This window comes from Rutidosis leptorrhynchoides, chromosome 8, assembly GCF_046630445.1.
Source record: "Rutidosis leptorrhynchoides isolate AG116_Rl617_1_P2 chromosome 8, CSIRO_AGI_Rlap_v1, whole genome shotgun sequence".
Taxonomy (NCBI): domain Eukaryota; kingdom Viridiplantae; phylum Streptophyta; class Magnoliopsida; order Asterales; family Asteraceae; genus Rutidosis; species Rutidosis leptorrhynchoides.
The window spans coordinates 35973974-35980870 of NC_092340.1; positions in this window are offsets into that span (position 1 = coordinate 35973974).

Here is a 6897-nt window from a genome sequence, read left to right on the forward strand (position 1 = left end):
AAGATAAATTTGTTGTTCATATATGTTGTGGGGGTTCTTTTGAGTATATTAACAACATTCCCAAGTATTTACCCGAAGATTGTTTTAGAATTCGGCTAAAACTACCTGTTGCACCTGTAAAACTAATGAATCAGAGAATATTATTAAAAAATGTTCTTAAAAAAATACAAATGCCACCCAATTCACCTGTTTCAATGAGATACATTTATAATAACCATGTTTTTGATATTACGGATGATTATGAAGACTTTCAAGAGTTCTTACAATATGCAATTGTAAATGCTCCGATTGATATTTATGTTGTTGAGAAAGTACGAATGAATCTACCACAACGAAACCCAGAAACACACGTACCACAACGAAACTACGAAAAACACCAACCACAACGAAAAACACACGTACCAACCTTGCGTCCATTAGCTTTGCGTACGCAAGCACGCAAACTAGGTCTTGCGTCTGGTCAATTTCCCTAATTCTACGAGCAGTTAATGTATGTTTCACTCGAACATATAACTCAAAATACAGTTGCATGTCATAAAACAACGGTTGTACTTCGTTAAACAAAAATACACCTCGAACAGACATTTCATCGAGCAGTTGGTGTGCACATTTATACAATTCGCATCGAAGATAAAATAAACAGATAACACACACATAAACAATAAAGTAATCACTAACCTGGGTGCTTGCCATCGTTGCAAATTTGATTCCTTGATTATTTGCTTGATTACTTCGTGAAAACCCGATTTCTTTTGCGTGAAAACCCTAATACTTCGTGGAAACCCTTGTAGGCTAGTATAAGAAGTCACGGTGGTAGCAAGAGGGGTTAGGTGGTGGTGGAGATGATGAAGGAGGAGAATCTGGTAGTAGTAATTGAAGAGGGTTTGCGTTTGTGCTTGCGTTGTTGCGTATCGCTTGTGTGACTTTATTTGCGTGTTTGCGAATCGGATGAAAGTGTGGAGTGACAGGTTGAAAAATGTCATTTAACCGTAGTTTTTTTAGAAAAGACGCAAACACGCAAGGTCGCAAGGTGCCTTGCGCCTTGCGAGGGCATTTTGTCAATTTTTTTTTTTTTTAGGCTCTGATGCAAGGGGTAAAAAATATTTGGGCATTTTGGTGATAACCCCTAAAAAAAATTATAGGCTTCCTTAATAAATTAAATATATTCATTTTATATATAAAAATAGTAATATTGTTAAGTTATAGGTATTGAGTATAGTTTTAATATTTCATTGATAAATTAATAATATTAAATAAAAAGTTGTATTATCTTTTAATAATAATAATAATAATAGTAAATATTTATAATAATAATAATTACAGAAATAGAAACCATGATAATAATAAAGTCAATAATGTTAAGTTGTATTATTTTATAACATTAAATATTAATAACTATATATAAAATAATAAATTTAATAAAATAAAGAAATTTAATAATAATGATAATGTTAAAATAATAATAATGTTAATAAAAATGAAAATACTTATAATACTAATAATATTGATAATTGATAATGCTAAAAACGAACATATATTTCATAGCATTATCCCTCAAGAAAGACAAGCTTTTAGTTGCAATTGTTCTATTTACAAGTGATATTCGTTTAAATAATAAAAGGTGAAGACAAAAGACAGATTCGACGAATTGAAGACATAAACGACCAAAAAGCTCAAAAGTACAAAGTACAATCAAAGTGGTTCAAATTATTGGTGAGAAACGTCTCAAATTTACAAGAGTACAAGACGCAAAACGCAAAATACAAGATATTAAATTGTATGTAAGGACGTTCGAAAATCCGGAATCGGGACCAAAGTCAACTCTCAACGCTCGATGCAACGGACTAAAAATTAGAAGTCAACTATGCACATAAATATAATATAATATTTAAATAACTCTTAAAATTATTTATATATTATATTTATTTATTAATCCGTCGGCAAGCTAGGAAACAAACTCTTGTGAGCTGGAAAAAGGGCCATGCGATCGCATGGCCTGAAGGCTATAATTCCATGCGATCGCATGGTGTACAGTATCAGGCCACATGCCTATAAATTCGCAGTTTGGTGATCGATTAAATCATCTTTTTTCTCTTCCTATCTATCAACGTATATATATATATTTATATTTATATTATAATTTTAATTTTAATTTTAAATTCTAATAATAAGGGTATGTTAGCGAATGTTGTAAGGGTGTAAGTCGAAATTCTGTCCGTGTAACGCTAAGCTATTTTTAATCATTGTAAGTTATGTTCAACCTTTTTAATTTAATGTCTCGTAGCTAAATTATTATTATGCTTATTTAAGACGAAGTAATCATGATGTTGGGCTAAAATATTAAAATTGAGTAATTGGACTTTGTACCATAATTAGGGTTTGGACAAAAGAACGACACTTGTGGAAATTAGACTATGGGCTATTAATGGACTTTATATTTGTTTAACTAAATGATAGTTTGTTAATTTAAAATAAAGATTTACAATTAGACGTACCTATAAATAACCACATACACTCGATCGGACACGATGGGCGGGATATTTATATGTACGAATAATCGTTCATTTAACCAGACACGGGAATGAATTAATAGTTAATAGACTTATTAAAACAGGGATGAATTATGTACAAGAACACTTGGCGTAATTGTTAACAAAGTATTAAAACATTGGGTTACACGCAGTCGATATCCTGGTGTAATTATTAAACAAAGTATTAAGACCTTGTTACAGTTTAAGTCCCCAATTAGTTGGAATATTTGACTTCGGATATAAGGATAATTTGACGAGGACACTCGCACTTTATATTTATGACTGATGGACTGTTATGGACAAAAACCATACGGACATATTGAATAATCCAGGACAAAGGAAAATTAACCCATGGTAATAAAACTAAAATCAACACGTCAAACATCATGATTACGGAAGTTTAAATAAGCATAATTTCTTTATTTTATATTTAATTGCACTTTTAATTATCGCACTTTTATTTACTGTCATTGTATTTAATTGCACTTTTAATTATCGTACTCTTTAATTATCGTCATTTTTATTTATCGCAATTTCATTATCATTATTTACTTTACGCTTAAAATTAAGTTATATTTATTTTTAATATTTTACATTAGGTTTTAACTGCGACTAAAGTTTTAAAAATCGACAAACCGGTCATTAAACGGTAAAAACCCCTTTTATAATAATAATACTACTTATATATATTTTTGTATTTTTACAATTATAAGTTAAAAATATAGCGTTAAGCTTGGCTAAAGATCCCTGTGGAACGAACCGGACTTACTAAAAACTACACTACTGTACGATTAGGTACACTGCCTATAAGTGTTGTAGCAAAGTTTAGGTATATCCACTCTATAAATAAATAAATCACTTGTGTAAAATTGTATAGTATTTAATAGTATTTCCTTGTAAAATTAATAGTATTTTATACCCCTTCGCTTTAACATCAAGTATTTTTGGCGCCGCTGCCGGGGACAAGACTAAAACGCCAGAAGCGCAATGCTATATAAAAAAAAGATTTTATTAGAATTTTATTAAGTTTTTATTAAAAATATACGTTTTAAAAAAATAAAAAAAATACAAAAATATAAAAAGAAAAATAACAATATATATATATATATTTTTAAGAGTTTGTTAAATATATATATATAAAATTATAAAATATTTCTATTTCTATTTTTAGTTTGTAAAAATATAAGTTTTATTTAATTTATACTTTTTATAAATTTTAATACAGAAAATTAAAACAGAAAAAAAACATTCGGGCCACTACACTGTAGCAGCCCAGAACCTGACCCGAAACCCTTATCCATGCGACCGCATGGATTTTTAACGTGAGGACCATGCGATCGCATGGCCCTGTCTGACACGCCACATTTGACCTAAATCTGTATTAATTATAGAGTATTATTTATTATTATTATTAAAACCCTAATTAGGGTTAATTTTAAATTAATTAGTTTTAGTTTTTATTATTAATTTGTATTTTTAGTTTAATTAGTTTTATTAATATATAAAATTAATAGTTTTATAAAATAAATAATATAAAAATAATATTTTTATAAAAATTGTAGTTTTTGCAACTTTAAGATTATTTTTTTTATATTTTGTATCTTTTTATTTGTTTTAGCGTAATATTTGTATTTTTCGCTCGTATTTACTTTTAAGTCATAGTTTTTGCCATAGTTATTTTTATTTCTAGATTTTTAGGCTTTGCCGTAAAATCCCTTAAGTGCTTTTTCTTTAGACTAAGATTTAGGTGCTTTAGAATTTTGCGACGCCGTTTTTATATTTTAGTACTTTTTAAGTTATTGCCATTTGAGATATAGTATTTTTTTAAGCTTTAATAATTTTAGACGCAACTTTTAATTTTTAGTTTTTAGACTTTTAAGTTTCAACGCGCTACGTTCTTTTTATTATTTTTCGACCTTTTATTTTTCAACGTTTTTCGACGCGCTCTTTTTCTTTCTTATTTTTCGCCGCTCTAGTTTTTAGGACATAGAATTTTCTATTTTTTCTCTCTAAATTTCTTTAAATTTCAACGAAAAATTATTTTAAGTGGTTAAATTGATAGACATCCAAATTTTCTGCTTAGTAGTAATAGTTGAATTTGTTAGTGGCTGAGTTGTGAGCTTCCGATTTAAAGGGTTCTGGCTCTCTGCTGCATCTATTGGCTATTCGAAACGTGAGCAAAAGCAGAAAAGTCTATTAATTTGATAACTTATATAATTTTTATCTTTTATAACTAATAGGATATTCAGTGAATGCACCGAGCAAAACGTTCACCACCTTTTGTACGTTCACCACCTGTAACACGATCAAGACATCTAGCAAATATTGTCTCCGTTTGATTTTTCTTTAGAATCGTCATCCAGTCAACCAAGTACTCCAATTCAAATTTCCGATAATCCATTTTTTGAACCCGACCTCACAATTGAGAATCCGGAGGATATTCAGGGACAATTCAGAAATCCTGAACCATTAATCTTTCCTCCAGAACCACCAATCATTCAAACAGAGATTGTTGAGGAACCTACCATCAAATCAGAATCCTTTAGTGATTCAGATTCAATAAATTCAATCATGGAGAATCTAGAACCTTTAAGTATGGAAGACCGAATGCGAGCTAAACGCACTGTGAAAGGACCCGTTCATATACATTATAAACGATTCACAATAGTTGATTACATCGCGAGGTATTTGACCTCTATATGATACGTTTTACAAACATTGCATTCGTTTTTAAAAGACAAACTTTCTTTACATCTAAAATTGACGGCATGCATACCATTTCATATTACATCCAACTATAATTGACTTAATATTAATCTTGATGAACACAACGACTCGAATGCAACGTCTTTCAAAGTATGTCATGAATGACTCCAAATAATATCCTTAAAATGAGCTAATGCACAGCGGAAGATTTCTTTAATACCTGAGAATAAACATGCTTTAAAGTGTCAACCAAAAGGTTGGTGAGTTCATTAGTTTATCATAATCAATCATTTCTGTAATAGTAATATACCACAAGATTTTTGTTTATAAATATATGTACACTCGCAAGTGTATAAAAGTATTCTATAAGTTGTAGGCACCCGGTAACAAGCCTTAACGCTCATTTTTTACCCTCTGAAGTACACCAGATCAGGTGTGTTTAATATAACCTCGAAGTACTAAAGCATCCCATAGTCAGGATGGGGTTTGTCAGGCCCAATAGATCTATCTTTAGGATTCGCGCCTACCGTACATAGACAAGTAGCTTAATGTTACCAAGCTAAGGGTATATTTCTGGTTTAAACCCACATAAAATTAGTTTTAGTACTTGTGTCTATTTCGTAAAACATTTATAAAACAGCGCATGTATTCTCAGCCCAAAAATATATATTGCAAAAGCAATTAAAAAGGGAGCAAATGTAACTCACAATACTGTATTTCGTAGCAATTATGTATATGACGGCACTGAACAAGTGCAGGGTTTGTCTCGGATTCACGAACCTATATTAAGTATATATATTTATATGTTGGTCAATATCTGTCTAATAATTTATGTCAAGTCGTAGTGTATCACAATCCTAATGCTCGAGACCGACATGCAAAAGTCAACAAAAGTCAACTTGACCCAAAATGACTTCCAAAATCTATACATGTTTATTATATAACTTATATATAGTCGTTTTATATATTTAAATATATTTATCAGATCTTATTATACTAAATAATACAAGTCATTTATTAATAAATAAAAATTTATATTTAAATTCATATATGATAAAAATATACTTTTATATATCTCAAGTAATAAAATTTATAAAATTCACTTAATATCATAAAAATATAGTGGTATGTATTATTAATGTAATTATATTACGTGTGGTAAAAATATCTTTATACGCATATTTATTTGATTAAATAATATTGATAATAATAATAATGATAAAAATAATAAAATGATAGTTTCAATAAAAATATTAATTTTTAGTAATAAATATTAAAATTAATAATAATTCATTTGACCATATCTTTTAATCCGTTCATTGAACCCACACGATTTCTAAATGAAAAGCTATTAATTTTTCTTTAGCTTTTCAACGACATGCATATCATATACCTTATCTCAGTAGCATATGTATTAAATTTGTGATTTATCATAAACTATTTAACGACGAAACTAAGCATACAAACATGCATAATCATATATACTCGAGCACTAGTCAGGGATACACTATTAATATATAAAAGATAAGATATGAATGCTCACGTATCAATATTGTGATTCAATATTGCAGGAAAGTACGTAGACGCAATGAAAATGATAAACGTTAGGTTGACCTCACGAGCAATACCCTTGAACAATACCCATAACCTCCATAGCTAT